Below are 23333 nucleotides of genomic sequence, written 5' to 3'. Positions count from 1 at the left end.
AATGAGGAGTACCACCTTCGAAAGAAAAGCTGCATTCTTTCAATTTAATTTCGAAAGAACATGGCTGTAGTCTAGACTCAGGTGAAGTATTTTCGAAAAAAGCCTACTTTTTTCGAAAAAACCCTGCAGTCTAGACACAGCCAAAGAGCTCTAGTAGATTAGTCTGGTAATGCTCATTATATACTATATAGTCCCACACAGGCCATGTAATAGTTGCTAAAAAGTGAAAGGATTTCAAAGGGGCTTACAGATCATATTCATATGCTTCCTATATATCATGAACAGATCATCTTTGTAACTCCCAAAAGAAGACACCTGTATTAGAAGCAATGTCAAATTTCATCCTTGCCAACAAAAAAATCTATACATATTCCTCTGAGGAAACAGTGACCCACTTAAGAATGATTGACAAAATGAATCAGTCATAGCTAGCTGACACCAGACGTGCTTTCATTTTTTAAAGAAACTTCTTACATAAATTGGATATGCAAAATTCATCCTGTAAGGTACATTATAATTAAAGTACAATCTAAAAAAATTATGATGTTGGAATGCTATTAAATAATTATGGCTTATTCACATTTTTTCCATATTTCAATGTCTGTACTTTCTCTGTGATGGCTAACTATATGGTTACAGTGAATCATTCATTTCTAAGTGTAAAACTGTACACCGTAAGACTGAATTATTCATATGCTTTCCGTTCAGCCTTATTTCTACTTCCATTTTTGATACTGAAAAATATTCTTCAAAGATTAAATTTAGCAATTAAAATTTAAAGAAGCAATTTGACAATGCACATTATTAAATCATAAACAGTAGGGACAGAAGAAAATGAAAAATAAACAGTTGGTGGGTTTTCAGCTAACTGATATTTTTAGTGATTCATAAGTGGGTCACAGTTGTCTGTAGTATTACTAATATAGTGTATTTTAATGGCAAGCAGGACATTTGAAATTAGATAGAATGTGGTTTACAGAAAATATCCCTATTGTAATATCCCATACATGTTGGGCAGTACCTTACTCTGGAAGAAAATCTGTTGACACTGGTGGGGTTACTCATTGAGTAAGTTATTAACCAAAGTGAGTACACTACAGGTATTTAATTCCAGGGCAGGGAGGGGGAAGGATAAAATGCCATTAGTCAAGCAGAACTAACTTAATGTGATCTTTTCTTATTGGGCTGTTCTTTAAATGTAAACCAAGAGACAATATAGAAAACATTGAAACTATTCCTGATGCAATTTTTATTACAAATTACAATGAAAAATGAATTTAAAGGAGTCCTGGGAAGAGATTGAAATGCCTCCAGTGGTTTGATTAGTGCTTCTATACAGAGGAAAAAGAAGAGGAAAAACAAAACAGTTACAATAGAGGTCAGTAGAACAGATAGAATATATTAGGAGTAATGGTTAAAATGTCAGAGGAAGTGCAAGGCCCTCACATTGCTTGCAATAAGCAGGATTCCCTGGTGTGTCACAATCCTGCCACTAGGGCTGCTTATTCAGCAGAAGTTGGTAAAACCTGAAGGTTTGATCTTTGCAGCAGCTGATAAAGATTAAACTGTAATTGACTCAAAACAGGCCAGACAGCTTGTGCAGCTTGAAAAGCTTCTGGTAAGTTTATTTTATACAAGACACTGTAAAGTATACCATGGAGAATAATATTGAATTTTGGGGGTAGAATTGTCATGCCTGATTCTTATAAACCAAGGCTTCTTTACACAGCTCTAGTGGTGAAAAGGAGCCTTCAAGCGAGTGTAAATGTAATCATAGCCACTTGAAACCTTGTTCCATTTCCAGAGCAGTGTAAAGTGGTTTAGTGTAAATGAGAATCAGGCTTTATCTTGGTGCTCTAGTCAGTCCTTTCTACTTTTATGTAATCACTATGATTTTTTTTATACTTGATATCTAGTATAAAAGAATCTCACATAGAAAACAAGATCGCTGGCAGATCTGACCACAGCTGGTTTTTGCAACAAGAAAGGGCAAAAATAGGTTTGATTTGAATTCAAACCCATTCCAAATCAGTTTCCAAAACCAACTCATGTACCACTTCTGAATTTTAGCTCCCAGTGCTGGAATACATCCCCGGTGTCATAAATTAGGATAGCTCTCTGCTGAACCTAACTGATTTGCACTTATGTACATTAGCTGAGGCTGTGCCCTGATGACTTCCCATAAATTCATAGATTTTTTTAAAGCTAGCTAGGATCATTATGGTCATCTAGTCTGACCTGTGGCGTAACACAAGCTGAATAAAATAGACATTTAATTCTTTCACTGTATAAATTCCATTGATATTAAAATATTAAATGCAAATTGAAATAAATTGAAAACATGGTCAAATGCAAAAGAGGTGCCATATGTTATTGCTGATCTGCATATGTGATGCACCCTCATATCAACAGAATTTGTTCAAGAGGATCCGGCCCTAATGTCTATACAAAATCTTTACTTTTTGATGAGAAAGATTATTTCTATGTTTGAGCAGGTTGCATGTGAGTTTTCAATCCCATACACCACTGTGTCACAGAATATCATTCCTAGGAAGATAATTTCAACTTATAGAAATGTCAGAAAACCAATAAAATCCAAACATTTTGGCTAGATTCTGAACATAGACTTACAGGTTATTACTTAGGTTAGCAGTCCTGTATTATTCAGTGGGGTATTCTTGTTGATAACAGTGGAGAGACTCATGTGATTAAGGGCTACTTATTGATACGTTTGCCAGATGAAGCCCTTTGCTGTCAGAGGCAAGATTGCCACATTCACTTAATTCAATAGGAGTTGCATTCATGTTTCTTGGGAAATGTTGGCCATTATATCTTTAAATACATTTCACAATTTCTCTGATGGCAAGGAAAGCCTCATACTATTTAAACTTTTATACTGAAGGGGAGAATGAAATTGATGCTGAAAGTTTGGTCAGTTAGTTCCTTTAAATTTTACCTTTGCAAAATAGGCCTACTCTCCCCTCAATGCAATAGGAGCAAAACTTAGGCTTTCGCTTCAGAATTCATGGGTACCTTAAAGTTGTCAAGTTCATATTCAAATAAGCAGTTGTTAAGACAATGTTTTGTACCGGTTTGGTTTATTACTAATAAACAAGCTATACAGTGTTATGTTTCAGTTTTAAACATATCAGGAAATACAAAGTGATAGTTCCCATACCAGCAGTTACTGCGTCCCCTCAGATAACTCCTGAAATTGTCTGGCATTCCCCTCTGGCAATGTCTGCTAGGCAAGGGGTAAGGATCAGGAGGCTTCGTACACTGTCCCTGCAGGCACCACCACTACAGCTCCCATTGACTTTATTTCCTGGACAATGGGAGCTGTAGAGTCAGTGCTCAGGACAGGGCAGCACAGACAGATTCCCTCCCTTTCCTTCAGGCCGCAGGGACATGGTAACAGGAGTGGTGCACAGTGAGGGTGGCCAGGAAGCCTGCCTTAGCCTTACTATGCTGCCAGCAGTGGTGGTCATAACCTCTCAGGCCCTTTTAAATAACCCAGGCCCTTGGGCAATTGCCCCCTTTGCTCCCCTCCTCCTCTGGTAGGCTCTTGTGTCTGAGTCACACCATGGGAAGGAGGAAAAATTTGGAAGGCTGAGTGCAGCCTTCATCAGCACAGCTTTCACAGAGCTACCACTGGAGCCTATGGCCTGGAAAAGCTGCCACAGTGTCTCTGTCCCACTCAGAGGGGTGGTGTTGCATGCAAAGCCCATCAGAAGACTCCCTCTGTGACACTCAGGCCACACATACACTCTATAGCTACTTCTACACTGCAGGCTTCTTGTGCAAGAACTGTTTTGCACAAGAGTTCTTGTGAAAAAGGTCTTGCACAAGAGTGTCCACACTGACGTGCTTTTGTGAAAGAGATGTGCTTTTGTGCAAGAGCGTCCATGGCACTGTGGATGCTCTCTTGTGCAAGAAACCTCTGATAGCCATTTTAGCCATAGGGCTTTCTTGTGCAAGAAACCCCTGCTGCCTGTCTACACGCTTTCTTGTGGAAGAGCTCTTGTGCAAGATGGCTTATTCCTGGTGGGGAGAGGAATAACTCTTGTGTAAGGAGCCCTGTTTTCTGACACTTTACTGTAAATTTACTTAAGAATGTGCATGCAGTGTAGATGTTCTGCAAGTTTTTGCGCAAGAACAGGCGCAAAAAAAAAAAGCCTGCAGTGTAGACGTAGTCTATGTGTTCCAGAGTGCACGGTGGAGCAAGTGAATTTCACCCTGGTTTAATGCAAGTGAATATGTTATCACTGAAATAAACATAGCTTAGATTACCTCTCCCTGCACTGGGTCAGGTATACACATACATATTATTCTTGGGAAAAAAAGATTTTGGCACTTGTGGACATTGCTAGAATTAGAAGAACACAATCTGCTTTTCTAAGTCATATTAAGCTAAGACTACCACAGAACTGTGGATCTGGCATTCTTTACACAATCTTCCTTTTCTTAGCCGAAGGATATCTTTCTATTGACTGAAATCAGATTATTAAAAGCCATTACATTTTTTGCTACTAATGCACCCTTCTAACCTACATAACAGTGCAAGATAATAAATATTTATATGACTATAAGATTTTTTTTCAGAGAACCAAGATAATGCATACCTTAGCAATGGCATGTTAACATCCTTTGCTTTACATATGACATTGTGCTCTTTTCTTTTGGAACAAATTAAAATGGAGAGCAAGAGTCTTCTGTCTCTCTCCTATGGGCTAGTAACTATTTTCAAGCCATGTGGCAGATGATTTCCTCAGGCTGGTCTTTTAATTTTACGTAACATTAACAGGTAGGGTATTGATAGCTGCTATAGGCTATTTTAGCTACTGTCAAAATCTTTGCCATTAGTGTATCTTGTTTTATGCTACTTAGCATAGTAGGATAATGATAGAAAATGCATTTCCACCTTCAAGAGCAGAGATATACTGTATATATAATATTCTACATCATTTCTAGAAAACTGCAGGGTGTAATTCTAATTCATTTTCTACCATTACATCTTTTTTACTGAATTGTTTATAATTCACTACTTTTCTATACCTTACCTAACTCTATATTCAGAACATGATTTTTGTTGCTGACACATAAGCCCTCAGGAACTTATTTGGTCAAACAATAGAAGCATGCTATCAACTTTAATGACAGTTTCCCCACTATATAAATACCTGCTTTCCTGGTATGTTACGTTAAAGTATTTCTAACAAGGTCAGTGATACTATTTTATCTTCCATCACTTTGAGACATAGATATCAATCTTTATGAACAATAAAGATGTATAAACACCAACCATTTCTGTAACAGGTTTTGTTTCCTGTGTAAAGCTAGATTTGCTTTATGATGTATGGATGCAGAAATTCGGTGATAGAATCTGGGTCCTCAGAGAGAATATTCAATATATAAGGCCAAATCCTCAGCTCCACCCACAGCTCCCCTGACCAGACTATGCTCCCCTGACCAGACTAGGAGCCTAAGGAAGTTCAAAACCCATTGAAATTCAATGAAGTCAAGAATATAACTCCTTGTGGGGACCTTTGGAAATTTCAGCCTGAAGAAATATTCCCCACAGATAACAGAGGCAGTAACTTCCATGACCTGAATGCCCAGCATCTCTGGGAGAGAATAGCTGGTGTAGCCATGCTTCAATGCATTCACTGCCTCTGTTCCAAAAAGCCTTTTGCACCGTGGCCTCTCCTGTGGAGGATGGTTCTGTGGTGATATCCAAACTTACTCCAACTTTCTCACTGGCCATCAGTGCCATTGGCTTATAAGAACGGCCATACTGGGTCAGACCAAAGGTCCATCTAGCCCAGTATCCTGTCTACCGACAGTGGCCAGCACCAGGTGCCCCAGAGAGGGTGGACCGAAGACAATGACCAAGTGATTTGTCTCCTGCCATCCCTCTCCAGCCTCTGACAGACAGAGGCCAAGGATACCATTTTATCCCCTGACTAATAGCCTTTTATGGACCTAACCTTCATGAAATTATCTAGTTTCTCTTTAAACTCTATTATAGTCCTAGCCTTCACAGCCTCCTCTGGCAAGGAGTTCCACAGGTTGACTACACGCTGTGTGAAGAAGAACTTCCTTTTATTAGTTTTAAACCTGCTCCCCATTAATTTCATTTGGTGTCCTCTTGTTCTTCTATTTAGGGAACTAATAAATAACTTTTCTTTATCGGCCCTCTCCACACCACGCATGATTTTATAGACCTTTATCATATCCCCCCTCAGTCTCTTCTTTTCTAGACTGAAAAGTCCCAGTCTCTTTAACCTCTCCTCACCTGGGACCCGTTCCAAACCCCTAATCATTTTAGTTGCCCTTTTCTGAACCCTTTCCAAGGCCAAAATATCTTTTTTGAGGTAAGGAGACCACATCTGTACACAGTATTCAAGATGTGGGCGTACCATAGTTTTATACAGGGGCAGTAAGATATTCTGGGTCCTATTTTCTATCCCTTTCCTAATAATTCCTAGCATCCTATTGGCCTTTTTGACCGCCGCTGCACACTGCGTGGAAGTTTTCAGAGAACTGTCCACGATAACTCCAAGATCTTTCCTGATTTGTTTTAGCCAAATTAGCCCCCATCATACTGTACGTATAGTTGGGTTTATTTTTCCCGATGTGCATTACTTTACACTTATCCACATTAAATTTAATTTGCCATTTGTTGCCCAATCACTCAGTTTGGTGAGATCTTCTTGGAGTCCCTCACAGTCTGCTTCTGTCTTGACTATCCTAAACAGTTTTGTATCATCTGCAAACTTTTCTACCTCACTGCTTACCCCTTTCTCCAGATCATTTATGAATAAGCTGAAAAGGATTGGTCCCAGGACTGACCCTTGGGGGACATCACTAGTTACCCCTCTCCAATCTGAAAATTTACCATTTATTCCTACCCTTTGTTTCCTGTGTTTTAACCAGTTCTCAGTCCAAGAAAGGACCTTCCCTCTTATCCCATGGCCATGTAATTTACACAAGAGCCTTTGGCGAGGGACCTTGTCAAAGGCTTTTTGAAAATCCATGTATACTATATCTACTGGATCCCCCTTGTCCGCATATTTGTTAACCCCTTCAAAGAACTCTAAGGGTATGTCTACACTACCCCCCTAGTTTGAACTAGGGGGGTTAATGTAGTCATACGGAGTTGCAAATGAAGTCCGGGATTTGAATTTCCCGGGCTTCATTTGCATGATCCCGGCCGGCGCCATTTTTAAATGCCGGCTAGTTCGGACTGCGTGCCGTGTGGCTACACGTGGCACGAACTAGCTAGTTCGGATTAGGCTTCCTAATCCGAACTAGCTGTACATCTCGTTCCACGAAAAGCATATTTTCTGTGTTTGTTTACAATAAATATCTATATGGCGATGTAAGCTTTTCTCTCATCCCCTGAATTTATGGGTGCATTATACACACATATCCCAGAATAGTTCTTGAAAATAACTTGCTTGCTATTCCCTCTCATAATAAAATACACTTTGACATCTAAGGCTGCAGTTAAGTCCATAATAGATGCTTTGTTTCCTTACATAAGCATAGTATCAGCAATATTTAACTAAATACCTTGTGAAGTACATGGACATATGCTGAGTATGAAAGGTAAACTCTGTTTTCTGCTATATTAAGATGGTCAAGCACTCCGAGATTTTGACATTTCAAAGTCAAGCACTCTATTACAGTTACTAGTACAACCTTAATTCCCTGCCCCCTTATTTATATGCAGAATAAGAACTAAGGTAACAAGCAAGACACCAAAGGAGGGAGGAAGAAATGAGGAGGGAGGAAAAAATGAGGAGGAGGAACGAGAGTAGATTCTGAGTGGAAAAACATCTGCTGTATTTCTGAAAGGTATAAAATGGCTGTGACAAACTGCAACCTATTGACTTCTGAGGTGAAAATAATTCTGATTGGGCTATAATGACTGGTCCTAACATTCTGGGAACTTTTTTCTCTTCATTCAGCTGTCTTATACAATGTGGCTTGTTTATCAAAATCTGCTTTCCACTTTGCCTTTGCCAAAACTAAAATAAATGAAATGTCAGTTAATCACATTTGAATTCTTTGGGTTTCCTAGTTTTGTCTGTGTGTCATCTTTGTCTATTTATACTGAGACGAGGTGGCTGGATTTTTGGTCAACAGTTTAGGTGGAGCAATGTGGAGAGGCCTTATCCATTTTTCTTCAGCCCAAGTACTGATTCCCCTGCCTGATTTGGAGTGTCACCGGCATCTGGTATAGGAGTTTTGACTGCAGTGGCCCAATCTTTTAGCTCTCCATGAGCTTGTTACTAAATAACACTTCTCAGGGTTTCCCTCAGGCTATGTTGTGGCTGCCAGGCACTTAATGAAACCAGATAACTTTCGCTGCCCATTCTAGCATGAGTGAGCACTATCCAGTCTGTGGAGTCCCAATTATGTTCTTCTTTTGGAAGAATGGTGCATGGAATTGGAATGAAGATCAGTTGACTTTATTTTGATTATAGGCTCTCATTTGTCTGTGCACAAGGCACTCCAATAACAGAGCTTCCCTGTCTCCTGAAAATATAACTGTATCAAATAATGGTTGCTTAAACGAAGACGTGTCTGGGCTAGAGAAGCTAGTAGTCTCTGAAATTCTGCAGTAAGAGGGAAAAGGTAGTTTTGAACTTCACATAAAGTTAATGTTCTAAGTTTCTGTTATTCTCCAACAATCATCTAGGCTGTGTCTATACTGCAGGCTTCTTGCGCAAGAACTGTTTTGTGCAAAAGGTCTTGCGCAAGAGCTGGTAGTCTCTGAAATTCCACACTACCATGTGCTTTTGTGCAAGAGTGTCCATGGCAGCATGGACGCTCTCTTGTGTAAGAAAGCTCTGATGTCCGTTTTAGCCATAGGGGTTTCTTGCACAAGAAACCCCTGCTGCTCATCCACACTGCCTTCTTGTGGAAAAAGCCTGCAGTGTAGACATACCCCAAGTTTATACCTTCCTGCAGTCCCTAATTCTGTCTCTTCTGATGAATCTCAGAACTTCTAGGATTTGCTTTCTTTATATGGGCCCGGTTAATTGGTATTTGTTTTAAGCCTCCCCGTTCTCTATCCACATCCCTTCATGCCCTGTATTTGTATAGTCTCAAGGGTGTCTACATAGCAAGTGGAGATGTGACTGCAGCTCATGTAGGCCTCCTTCATTTACTTTAAACTAGCTAGCGGTGCTAAAAAGAGCCGTGAAGAAACAATAGCACAGGTTTCAGTGCAAGGCCAGCAATATGTGTACATCCTAGAAGAGGACTCGGTGGGCTTGTACTGTCTGTACTGAAGCCTGTGCTGCTGTGGACAACATTGCTATTTTTAGCCATGCTACCATGGGTATAGTTACTTGAGCCACATCATACCTTGGATTGCAGTGTAGAATTACCCTACAATTATAAATGCTCCAAGGCCAGGTGAGTTTTTCTTTCTTTCTTTCTTTCTTGCTTGCTTGCTTGCTTGCTTGCTTGTTCTGTGTCACACAAATGTACAGTACTAAAAAATAATAATAGGCCAGGTATGTGTTTTATGTTATATTCAAATGAATACTACCCATTGTGTACAAGTTTTGTAGATAGAGGGCTTCAGTCAATCTAGCACCTTTAATGTGCACTTAGTTCACTTTAAAGACAGAAGTTCTGGGAAGGGGGTTGATGCAGCTGTGGTTTCCTCTTCACTGGTGCACTTTATACACTACAGCAAGTTTCTGCTGGATTTTAGTCAGGTCACTGAACCAAGGTAGTCATTATTAAAGCCTGTGGTGTATTCTTTTGTTACAGGCTGATTTCAGGAATTTCTTTATATTTATGTACATTTACAGATCAAATCTGATGTCTCGCAAAAACCATTCAGTGTATGTGCAGCGATGTGTGCTTGCATTTTTGTCATCAAAATCAAGCTCCTAGACTTGTATTAAATACTGCTGACTATAGATCATGAGGTCCTCTCAGATCAATTGAAACACCTTGTAGGAGTGCCTAGTTCAGTATTTACCTAGTTTTCTTCTTATTTACTTAAATGGTCACAATTTGTATTTATGCATTGAAGTATTAAGGTCAAGTTAATGTAGTTCCTCAGGGCTTTGTTCTTTGCTTGGTGCTTTTTAGTATTTATATGACCCCAATGGCTTCAGTTTTCCTACAGTATGGACTCAATTTTCACTGCTTTGCTGATAATCCTCAACTCTACCTGGCTTTATTTTCTGATTTTGCTTATCCTGCCTGACAGAGGCTCAGACATAAGTGTCCCAACATTTATTTTTAAATGTAATGTCTCATCACAGGAATTTTTATGAACTGGAGCACCTGGTTACAGAGGCATTGCTCATTCTTCTGAAATACAGATTGATGGTGATCACAGTGTTTTTACAGATGTTGCTGCAGTATTTATCTTCATTCTGTCTTTTGTATCGCATGCATCATCTGCATGCAGTTAGAAAACCACATTACTATTTAATAAATATTTGGCCTCCAATGTCTTAGTGTGAAGAGATTTATATATTGTTTGCATCCTTTGTTTTACTATGACAACATTTTACTTTACAGACCTCCCAACAGAGTTGCCCAGATTACAAGCTGTGATGAATGCTCTAGAGTCTTTTTTCATTGCCAGGCATAGGCTATATATACTGCCCTCGTTCTGAAGTTATCACACTGGTGATATTTGAATTGTATTTAAATTGCTATTTTGGGTCTGGATCATGTGGCTTTTGCCTACATGGCATATACTATGTAAAAACAGTTCTACTGACATAGGATAATTATAGACTGATCCAACTCACATTGTAGTCAATGGGAGACCTTCAACTCACCCCAGTGGACAGTTGGAATAAGTCCTTAATCTGAAAAACATAGAGCAGAAATTGGTGCCCCATGTCTGTAATGTTGTTTTGTGCACATAGAGATCACCAATAAAAAGTCAGCATTGATCAACAATGAACACGCCGCTGTATCTGAGATACTGAGGTTATCCAATATACGTGAATAATATCAGAATGTTGCTTCTGCGAACATTGACTTCTTCGTGGTCATTTTATTCTGAAAAATGCCTTCCTTTCCCAAGATCCCATCTCCTTGGTAATTCCAAACTAGTGATCATCTCCATCTCCAGCAAGGGTAATAGGTGTTCAGTCTTCATACCCCCCACAGAGGTTTACTTATGTTATGAGGGGTGTTTTTTTGTTTTGTTTCGTTTTTGTTTGTTAGAACAAGAACAAACATGAATAAGTCAGCCTGTCCTTTATACAGTTTTGCTCTTTCATCTTGAGATTCTGGGAATATGTAATCAGAAGACAATGTGCTTCTCCTCAAGGCACAGCTTCAAAACCTTCAAAAGGTTTTTGTGTAAGCAAGGACAAGAGGAGGAGAATTTACATTCCATTTCACACATTGCTTCTCCTCCCCCAAATTCCTGTTAAATGTAGTCCTTTGATCATCCAGACTGACAATAATACATAACATTTGCATTTAATTCAAAGGGCTCATAAGATACTTAAATGTAATTCAGTAAGATTTATTTGAGAATATTGCAAGATATTGCTACATCTATCACAATTCCAGTCCAAACATGTATGATCCAAAGAAGTCACAGGCATAGAGAGGACTCAATATTATATCAGGGTCAAATTTTCAATCATGACCTCTGATATTGCATGCCTGTAATTTAGAGGCAGGATTCTATTGTGGTTAAGATACTACCTTAGAACTTCCTGTATGACCTTGTCTTCTCTGTCTCTGTCTATCTTTCAAGAGAAGGATGCAAATGAAGACATTCAAAATTGCATATGAAGCCGGGATTTAAATATCCCACGCTTCATTTGCATATTTGCATTCTGGTGCTATTTTGAAATAGTGCTATTTCGAAATAACAGACGCTGTTAAGACGCAGTTATTTCAAGAGAAACCCCTTCTCTCGAAATAACCCTTATTCCTTATAAAATGAGGTTTACCAGTTATTTTGAGAGAAGGGCAAATAACTGGTAAATCTCATTGTATGAGGAATAAGGGTTATTTTGAGAGAAGGGTTTTCTCTCGAAATAACCACGTCTTAACAGTGTCTGTTATTGCGAAATAGCACCATAATGCGAATATACAAATGAAGCATGGGATATTTAAATCCCGGCTTCATTTGCAATTTTGAATGTCTCATTTGCATCCCTCTCTCAAAAGAGGGTACAAGTATAGACATACCCTTAGGGCTCGTCTACACTGGCCCCTTTTCCGGAAGGGGCATGTAAATTTCATGAGTCGTCGTAGGGAAATCCGCGGGGGACTTAAATATCCCCCGCGGCATTTAAATAAAAATGGCCGCCGCTTTTTTCCGGCTTTTAAAAAAGCCGGAAAAGAGCGTCTACACTGGCCCCGATCCTCCGGAAAAAGCGCCCTTTTCCGGAGGCTCTTATTCCTACTTTGAAGTGGAAATATCTTTGAAGTAGGAATAAGAGCCTCCGGAAAAGGGCGCTTTTTCCGGAGGATCGGGGCCAGTGTAGACGCTCTTTTCCGGCTTTTTTAAAAGCCGGAAAAAAGCGGCGGACATTTTTATTTAAATGCCGCGGGGGATATTTAAGTCCCCCGCGGATTTCCCTACGACGACTCATGAAATTTACATGCCCCTTCCGGAAAAGGGGCCAGTGTAGACGTAGCCTTAGTGTTTACACCACACCAATAGATAAGTAGATTTGTGCATGTAATCCAGTCACTTAAGGTCCAGTTATTCAATGTACATATGTAATACCAGACGAAGGGTCCATTTCTATGGGATCAGTCAATTAAGTGCACAAATATGGATGAGATCAGTCTGAGGCCAACATCTCTGAAATAGCCTCAGGGCATCTGAGGAAGAATTACCCACTCATCACTTTCTGCAAAATGGACTCTGACTTGGAGCACACTGGAACATAGAGAGATATTTCCATGAAAAGTTTTCTCAGAGCCATTTCCCACTTTCTTTAAAACAAATTTCTGATGACTATGTGGCTTAGTATTTTGTATAATTTATATGCACTCAGAGTTGCTCTGAAACCTAAATAATGTGTTCTAATACATTTTGGGGGGAAATCCCAATCCCTACCATCCCTGCTGGGTTAATGTACAGCTGGTTCTTTGATCTTTGGGTTCCATCTATTTTACTTGCAGAAGAGGCAAAGATAATGGAAGACAGCAAAATTCTCACAAGCTGGTGAGAACTGAAGATGTAAGGTACTGTACAAATGCAAATTATCATTATTAATAATCATAATAGTAATCATTAGTACATTTCCAATTACATGCTAATGATTCTTTGGCTTCCTTTACAAAATCACTTCTATTAATTTCTATTTTATGAATAAAAGTTTTGTAAAAGCAATGTTTACCACTGCTTAGAAACCTTGCCAGAAATCAAGCCCACTGAGAACCCTATTAATGTGTAAAAGTTCTATTGTGTTTATATGGTAACATTTCTCAGCGCTTCTAGTGAAACTGGGTCATTAATATTAATTTTATTTTAATTTGGAGCCAAGCTAATAAAATTATACTTTAACGAACTTACTACATTTCTTACAAAGTTTAAGAAATACTGAGTGGAAAAATGCAATGGGATAATAAGAAATGTGCTTGAGAGGTGAAAGCTGAGTATACAGAAAAGAAAAGATTAAATATACTTTCACCTTTAAACACAACTCCCTTCCTTAGCATTTTGGGCTTTCTTATGCTGCAATCAGAAAGTTTATTGCAATATGAGATCTTATGGTTTGTCTTTTGAATGACACCTCAGGCTGTTCTGAGCCTCACACCCCTCATCTTGGTGATAAAAGGGTCAGTTGCCTCTCTTCAGTATGACTTGCAAAAACTACCTTAAGAACAGCCAATTACTTCTATTGGGTTAAATAAAACAAAATGTATTCAACACAGGAGAAAAAGAGAACCAATTAAATACATTGCAGAGCTTCATACTGCTGCTAAGGTTGACACAAGCCTTTTTAGGAAGGCAGAAAAAGTCTTTTTGTATTGCAGATGAAGTTTAAGTAGAAGGTCTGACATCTGAGGTTAAGTCACTATCTTCCTCAGCTCCTCTTTCATATAATTCCTGCTCTTTACTCTGGGTCTCTCTCCCTCTCTAACCTTTCACATGACTGCTGAATCCATCTTGGGGGGCTGGTTGTGAATGCTGCTTTAATTTTACCCATTTCTTGTCTTTGGACTTGATCCTATTCCCATTAACTTCAGTAGAAAGACCTCTATATTGAGGATATAAAACCTGCTGCTACTGAAGGCAGCTGGAAAATTTGAAGGAAAAGGGGAAGGCTTAGACAGACTTTGTGACAGTTACTGGGCAACAGGGAAGAAAAACAGTAGCCATTTTGTATGCCTAATGTACATTTCAAGATTTGCATCTAGTATCTAAAATCTGTCTTGCACAGGGCCTATTTGAAATCATGGGATGGTGGGCGGGCGAAGCCCGCCCACCTTCTAAAAGCCCCTCCCCAGCCTTATGGGAGGGACACTGGACCCATGTTCAATTGATTTCTTGGGACAAATAATGACTAAAGGATCAAGAAGTGCGGGCTAGAGGTTCAAAATAAGGGAGCCGGATGGGGACACCGAGCAGAGAACCCCGGACAGCGCCCACTGCTCCTCAAAGCTGTCGATGGAGCCAGTGGACGCCGCCCAGAGGAACTCTGCCCGGATTCGTGACACGAGGGAGGAGCGGAAATAGGCCCCACAGTCGCAGAGAACCCCCTCGTCTAGCATCCTCCTCCTGCTGTTGTAGATGGCAACTTTCGCCAAGGCCAGGAGGAGGTTGACGAGGTGTCTTGCACAGGGGGTATACCCAGACACAAATCCTGAAGGAGAGGCCAATTAACATATTTGGGAGCACCTGGGAGAGAGAGCTAGCAAACTAGGCTTGATTAATAATGGAGCCCAGCTGGGGAGGGTCCTGGGTGGTGATTATAAAGTCAGGAGCAAGCCCTTGCCCACCCCCTGCCCTTGGGGGAGAGAAACAGGGCTTGTATTTGCTTTCTGGGGCAGAAATAATTCTGGATGCTAGTAGGCATTGACCTAGCTCTAGGATCCTTAGAGTAAACACAGAGTGGAGTGAGGGCTTGGGTTCCCCAACCCCCACAGAACTCAGAGACAGAAGGAAAACTTGTCATTGGATTATAACTGGTTAAACTTTTTGTGCCCAACTGGAAGGGATGGACTAATGTATAACCTGTCCAGAAGGCCAACTAGGTCAAAGAGACACCACTCCAGCCATACTGTGACTGCTGGTAGGGAAATAGCCAGGCATAGCAGCTACAAGAAGGTGCTTCTGTGGTGAGTGAGCACTTCTATGTGCCTGATTCTGTGGGAAGTAATGAAATGAACTGAGAGATTCAGATCCAGGTCTTGTAACTGGGTGTGTTGAAGTAATTTATTGAACAATAAAACAACTAAACAATGTAGCCAGGAATAACATCAGGGAAGTGTTTCAGAGATTGATGCCTCAAAGCAGAGGCAGTAGGCATCCTCCTATTCCATGGTGTTCATACAGGTGGCACCCTTAACCAAACCCTATTCCCTCAAACTCTTTTTCCACATTTCAAGTCTCCTACAGCTCTATTCCAGTATCCCCACAATACACCATTTAGAAATGTCCTTCAGAGCAAAGAAGTAGTTGAAGGGCTGTATAGAAAAGGAGTGTGAGGGTGACAGAGGATATGGGGAAGCATACGTCTATACTACAGGCTTCTTGTGCAAGAACTGTTTTGCTCAAGAGTTCTTGCACAAAAAGTCTTGTGCAAGAGCACATCCACACTGCCATGAGCTTTTGTGCAAGAGCATCCAGGGCAGTGTGGGTGCTCTCTTGTTTAAGAAACCCCTATTGCCTCTCAACACTGCCTTCTTGTGCAAGTGTTGCCCTCTGTTCCAACGCTTTACTATAAACTTACTTGAGCAAGAACACACTTGCAGTGTAGATGCTCCACAAGTTTTTGCGCAAGAACAGGCTTTCTTGCGCAAAAAGCCTGCAGTGTAGATGTAGCCATGGAGAAAAAGCAGCAGGGTTGTGGGGTTAAGATATGAGGGAGGGATGATGTTTTATGGGAGGCATAGGGATGTAGAGTGAACAAGATTGTGGGAGGTCAGAGGGAAAAAAATTGTGTAGAAAGAAATAAGTGGAAAAAACAGCTTGCACAAGAAGGAAGAAATGCTGAGCAACCACTAATGGTGTTCATCAGATAGATTTGTGCTCTTCTAAACTACCTGTAGTTTTCTAATGAGTGATTGCACATAAATGCAACATTAAATTTTTATCTAGTATGATTGTTTTAATGCTAGAAAGGTGGCACAAAAGGACAAAGTTTACACCCCCAAATCTGTTATCTCATTTCCTATTTATTATCTTCAATTTTTAGTGGATAAATGACATTTAAATTAATGACAGTGTGAAGTTCTAAGTCATTTTGAATGTAAGGAAAAATACTGAAATTGTACTTGACAACTAAGAATGGGTGAAAATGATGGATCTTAGTTTGCTTGAATTTGACACACTTTTTTTATAACCATACTGTGGAAAGGTGACATTTCTGCACCCCTTCCCCCCCAAAAAAGACAATCTATAAAGCTCAGGCCCCTTTTTAATTTAAATCAAGCCTAAGTTTATAAGATGACAAATTGACCTACTCTTCCATCAAAGGCCTCTAAGGGCTTGTTTTTAAGGCAGAATTTGCTTTAGGAAAATGTAGAGCTTGCCAATGACAATTTTTGTCATCTCATACAAGTTAACTCAGTCTTTCTAGGTAGTTAAAAAAAATCTCATATGTGAACTAGGGACTGAGCCATGTGATTCCATTCAAAGTAATGCAGTATGTGTGGCTAAATCCCCTAAAGCACATTGGCAAATCTCAACTTTATTTGAACATGTATGTATTTAGTGTAGAGTCTTACACAAACTCACCATAAAGGGCATTCATCCAAAGTCCTGACAACCCTTGACTGACATCTTAAAACCTAGGGACTTAAAGTGACTAAGGTGCTACTACTTCACATGCTCGCTGGTGATGTAACCAATATTAAATCTACATTAAACTGGGTCTAGCTGCATGATAGTGCATTACTGTGGTACTTGAGTTCCTGTTAATAGTTCCAGGCTTTTCATTGAGTTGGACCTTTTAAAATAGAAATAAACAATTTACTTTTACAGAATGCTTCATTCCTATTTGCTGACACTTTTCAACCCCTTGCTCAAGATTTTGGGGTTTTTCCATTCTTGTATTTCCACTGACTTGTTTATTAAGTGCCAGTCATGTGTTTACTATCCAATATTCTTAATAGAAGAAGGAAATTGTCTGTGGCAAGTTTCAATGGAATAATGTTTATTCCATAACGTACAGTACCAGCATAGAGCATTATAATTTTATGTATGAACTGATACCTTATTTAATTCCTTAGTGTCCGTACTTCATTTGTTAATTTGATTTTTAATTTTAGACCTGTATAACAAATGCAAAATAGGGATGCAATGTTAAAATAAAATTGAGAAGACTGCAATACATTCTGATTTTTGCATTAAGGCCTTAACACTGTAATATACTTAAGAGTGTGCCTAATTTTAAGCACATCAGTAATCCCAGGTCAGTGGCAGTATTTGAGTCTTTAAACACCATACTGAATCAGAGTCTAATTTTGGAAATAAATATTTTCAATTCATTGTGAAAGATCTGTATGTATCCCTTGAATACAAGTGACATTACCACTAGTGCATCATTTAAAATTTTCCTATTTAAAACATGTATCTCTGCAGATTAGATATCTTAAAGGACTTTATGTTTTGCAAAGGATTTTATATTGCACACTTTTGTAGGAAGAAAATTAATTCACATATATTACTGCAAGGAAGTCCCAGTTGCTAAAGCTCCTGCCAGAAAAGGTTATTTGTAATGACCAAATTCGTCACTGTTTGGAATCTCGTAAAGGTCACAATAGAAGGTTTTCACTTGTTTTAAATAAAATTCTGTATTTTAAAAATAAATATTCTTTACTTTCATTTCATAGAAATATCAAAGCTATTTGCACTATAATTTACTTTTTGAGCTCCTGACATTTACCCAGCTGACTATCTTTGGAGAACAATCACTTGATTTGGCTGGGAAACTCTATAGGTAAGAAAACTGCAATGCATCATACTGCAATTTGTAACTGACAAAGTGCATGGGCTTTGCAGCTTAAAGGGTGAGCTTGTGTAGCATATTTGTGTCTCTGAGGGAGCCCAAATCTGAAACTAAGCTTTTTAGTAGTCAAATTTGATAAATAAGGAATACCCCTTGAAAACATACTGTCCCAATTAAATTAATATAATAGAGTACAACCTGACAGCTTGTTAACTGTTCACTGCAATCTATGCAGCAGACTGGGATAGGGAGTGAAGAATGCTATTAGTCAAATGTAACTACAGGAGGAAATTTTGTTAGATCAGTTCAAATTAACCGAACATAGAGCATAGGTTCAAATCTCAGACAGAGGATTGGAAACATTATTATTCTTTGAGCTAATAACCCTGGAGACTGGAAATGTGATACAGGGCCTGTCACAGGCTGCCTCTTCCAATCCAGACCCAGAAAGCGGTGACCAAAAGCAGGTATAACTGTTAGCTGAAGTTCCTACTGAGACAAATTTTGTATTTGGCTAGAATACAAGCAAACATCACTCACTTGATGTAAAAGCATATATGAACACTCACAACCAGTAAAGATTTTCTTCTAGACAGCAGCTCAATCTTGATTTTCAGTAACAGCCTTTCAAATTGCAACTCACTAGCAACATAAAATATTGAGTGTAGGTGCGCTACACATAAGGATGTAAATTACACTAATGATGTAGTAATGTGTTTAGGGAGCACAGCTTCTCAGAGTTGCTGTTAGGAGTGACAGCATTTTAAAATCTAGAAATAAACAATGAAATTATTAGGAATATTAATTCAATCTCAAGGAAATTGGAAGAACAGTGTCATTCTGGTCAATTTCAGAAATGTATCCCTGTATCCTCACCTCGACTAATGAGAGATAAGATTGAAGGACTTCACTCTTCAAATGCATCCTCATGTCTGTACATATCCTCTGAAAATGTTTCTTACATACAACGGCATCAACCATGAGCTGCTGGTTAACCCTTTCATAGGTCTCGCAGGGCATGTCTACACTGCAGCGTTATTTTTGAATAGTGGACGTTATTCCAAAATAACAAAGAGCGCATCTATACAGTAAGCCATTATTTCAAAATAATGTCAAGCTGGAGTACTTCTTACTCTGACTCCTGTAACCCTTGTTTCATGAGGAGTAAGGAAGTCAAAGGAAGAATATTCTTCCTTTGACTTCCTGCTGTGTAGACTGTGCCAAAAGCCAAATTAAGCTATTTTGGATTCAGCTATGCTATTGACGTAGCTGAAGTTGCATTACGTAATTCATTGGCAACATTGAGAAGTGTACATGTCTCATTAAGAAGCTGCCTGATCTTTTTATTGTTACTCTTGTCCTTTCTCTTTGTTTATACAGAACTTATTTTTTGTGTCCTGCCTGCATGGCAAATTCAGACCCCTGTAGCCAGACAGGAACCCCCTGTAACATCCATTTTTGCTTGCCTGGAGCATACAAGGCACACAGAGCAGAAGGCCCAGGCTGTGTGACCGTGAATGGCTATGAACAGAGATATTCCAATTGCTGACCAAGAGGCTGCCAAGGAGTGCCCTTGACTTAACCCATATTGATACGAACACACAGCCGTCCGTGGGGGGAGGAATCTCTCGCCCAGTAAAAAAATGTCTAATACAATTTAATTATCTCTCTTGCAAGTGTAAATTAACTTGAAACTTACTTGTAAGAACTGGCGCCACAAAACGGACCAGTACAATTTGGCATCTTAAGATAAGAAAGAAGATACGGGCCCCCAGGGGTATAAAGATGGGTCCAGCAGCACATTTACTTTGAGCGTCAATCTACCATCTATCTGCTGGTCGGGTTAGGTGTTTGATCTCCCAAGGTTCCGAGGGGACGCCCACCTCGTATTCGTCTTTCCTAGGAATTGATAGACTGGCCCTGGCCTAACACGCTGGAGCCGAGAGGCACAGAAGGGGGTAAAAATTGTACCTGGATGTGGTCCTTTGTCTTAAGCATACACATAGACTTAGAGCTCTTTAAAGATTAAGCTGTCACTTGGTACCATTATTTCTATTTTCTATCTTTATTTTCTTTGTAACCATTTTTAAAATCTGTATTTGCTAACAGTTAAGAAAGAGAGCAATAGCCATTGTAACCATATGATTTATAAGTCTTTTTAATAAACCTGTAACTGTTTAAGCTTTTAACCTGACTCCTTCAGTTGCTGTAACAGAACCAAGCACAATTTAAAAGAACTTCAGTCAGTCATAAGGGACAGGTATAGGAAGAGCTTGGGCTGACAGGTCAGTTGGGGCACCTCTCAGTCTTTCCCAGGCTGCCCGCTGCGAAAGAATCTTGCATTCTAGCAGTTAAAATCTGAGGTGTAATAAGCTCTTCCTAAAAGGGGTGTTTGTTGGCCTGCTGGCTACCCTCTGCAACGGGACCCTGGTCCTAGCAGTAATGACACGGACATTAAACCTTTTCTCGGAAACACACACACACACACACACACACACACACTGCCCTGACGGTCGGCTGACAGCCCCAGGTACGGTCTTTAACACAGTTCTGGGTACTCAAAAATACGTAATCATCATTACACCTCAAGTTGAATACATGCACATATGAACTGTATATTCCTAGCAATCTCTTGTGAATCCATTTCCTTGTGATCCCTGCTCTCATTGCCTTTCTAGTATAAAAGGAAAGTATTTTTCTCACCCACTCTCAACTAAACAACTATTGATATGTTGGTTAATTCACAATAGAATACCTCTAATTTTATTTATATAACACATCGTTTTGTACCTAGAACTAACCCCACTAACGTGAGGTTTACAGAGTACACACTGCCACAGATTGAACTGACAATAATTCACCAGTGTTGCATCATTTTTCAGCATATTAAACACCCCTCTGATGTTTGCTTTCATGGGAGATGAAGTCATTCCTAGAAAGGGGGAGTGAGGGTTATAGTAAAACACAGCCATTTCTGAGATGTAAAATTCTTGCTGAGTGAGTTGCTTAAAACAGGTTCAGAAAACAAAGGTATGAAAGATTGTTTGACAAGACATACAAAATATTAGTCACAAAGTACACTAATTGTACCTTCCACCTACTGGCTAGAGGAAAATCAGTGACTTGAAATCATTTTCCAGGGCCAAGGGAATAATTACTGGCTAATTGAGCTATGTTTTTATGCTTGGAGCAACTGGTTGCTAATCTATACTATCATCTCCCAGAGTTTGAAAATCTTTTATCCCTCTTCCCTCGGGCCTGATTCACTGGTGTCCTAAGGCTCCTTTTTATGCTGGGGTAAATTCCTGTACTGTGACTACTCCTGGCTGCTGCAACAGCTCATGAGGCTGGAGGGAGCCTGGGCAAATCAGACCAGGAGATTGCTTTAATCTGTACACCAGCCTCTGCACCTCACTAAGTAGGGTAGAGCCACCCTCCTAAGCAGGTGAGTAGCTCCTTGGCTCCAGTGCCCAAATCCACCAGCAGACAATGGTGAGCAGGCACAAGGGGAAACAAGCAGTACTTGTGAAGGTCTGTAGGGAACTGTTTCTCTAGAGGAGAAATGAAACCTTATCAGAGTTTTCCTTTGGTCAGTGGAGTTGAAGCTTCATGTAAGGAATGGGCTTAAAGCTCAATCTAGCTCTAACTAGTCATGTTCTAAAATCTTTATTAGAAATTCACACAAAGGAAACTTCCTCAATCCCTATGAATGAAACACATGACATGAATGAACAATATGGTTTGGGGCCAAGATTGCCCAAAAGAATTTAGGCTCCTAACTTCCCTATTTAGGCACTCAAGCCCAAAATGTAGGAACTTTGGAGAGTCGCAGAAGCCCTGCTAGGCTCCCGTTTAACCATAGAGGCACTTAAAATCCCTCTGCCTAAATTTTTGCCATAAGTCTCCTAAGTTTCTGCTTCTGAGCACATGCAGAAAGCCTTGATTTATGCATCTGGATCATCAAACCAGGAGATGTGGTGCATGGTTCTGTAGGCTTACTCTGAGCATACCTACTGGATTGGGCCCCAGACAAGATCCAGCCAAAGGAGGAGGAGCCTCACTTTTATCCCAGTGCTTGGAGCATCCACCTGGGATGTAGGAGTTTTGAATTTAATTACTTCCTCTTCTGGAAGGGGAGTAAAAATGTAATCAGGGATTAGCCTTCCCAGAATTTCTCTTTCCTGTAGGGATCAATGATTGGAGCTGGAGAGCTGGAAACTGATTCTCCCATGTGAGAAGCTAACAGGCCTATAGTCTTTTGCTAGGAGAGTGGGCATAAAAGATACCTTCTACCTACAGCTGGAGCAATAGCTTTTGAGGAAGCAGGCAATTATTTAAATTGAATAATATTTTCATTCTGTTTCCCTTAGTTGTGTAAGAGGCATTTGGGTGAAAAGTTCCTGCTGGGAATAGGTTATGGCTTGAGTAATCTAGTATCTGCTAATAAGTAAAGAACTGGTACTTTATTCCTTTGGTGTCTCTATGGCAAGGAGAACAAACTGGCTTGTCAGAGTAATTCTTTGATTTTTACTGTAGCTGCAAGTAGCCCAATGACAAATCTCTCTTTTTAGTCTGTTGGCTAATTTTTCCTTGGTGGCCTGTTTTTATCTCCCCTTCACTAAGACAGAGGTGCTCTTTCACCTTGTTGAACCAGCCTGACCACCAGTGATGCAAAGCTGTGTGTGCTGCTATTCTTTCTTGCAAGTTGTACCATGGGAGGGTAGATATTGGGCCTAACTAATGGAGGATGCTAGGGGAGGTGCAGGAGATATGATATTCCTTACCAGCCCAGGCTAAGGACAATTTCTGCCCTGGTTTGTGCTGCTATATGTTGTGCCTTGTGGAAAAGGACTTGCAAGTGCCTTTCACAGATATATCTTTGTTCACATGGATGTCCAGTATCGGGGACTTGCATAGACCAAAAGGACAGAGTTCAGCATGACCACAGCTGAGGTATAGACATGACTTGGGATAATTGTAGGGTTACCATATTTGAACTTCAAAAAAGAGGAGATCCTGAGAGGGAGTGTATCAGTATCTACCAATTCACGTTGTATTAATGTGTTATATACTATATAATTATACTATATAATGTGTTTATATACTATAACTCATTAATACAACGTGAATTGGTAGATACTGACACACTCCCTCTCAGGAGTCTCCTCTTTTATGAAAGTTCAAATATGG

The 23333-nt window shown here is 39.8% G+C and overlaps 1 long non-coding RNA gene across 1 annotated transcript; it reads left to right on the top strand.

Moving 5' to 3' along the window:
* The first annotated feature begins 1519 nt into the window (after window positions 1–1519).
* On the top strand, window positions 1520–23148 carry LOC106731868 (uncharacterized). The gene is made up of 3 exons (XR_012905920.2): window positions 1520–1618; window positions 13147–13209; window positions 18028–23148. It is a non-coding gene; the product is annotated as an uncharacterized LOC106731868 (long non-coding RNA).
* Window positions 23149–23333: the final 185 nt, after the last annotated feature.

Source organism: Pelodiscus sinensis, chromosome 9, assembly GCF_052426305.1.
Source record: "Pelodiscus sinensis isolate ZL-2025 chromosome 9, ASM5242630v1, whole genome shotgun sequence".
Lineage (NCBI taxonomy): Eukaryota > Metazoa > Chordata > Testudines > Trionychidae > Pelodiscus > Pelodiscus sinensis.
Note: the sequence above shows the minus strand (reverse complement) of the source record. Positions and strands in the feature narration are given on the sequence as shown.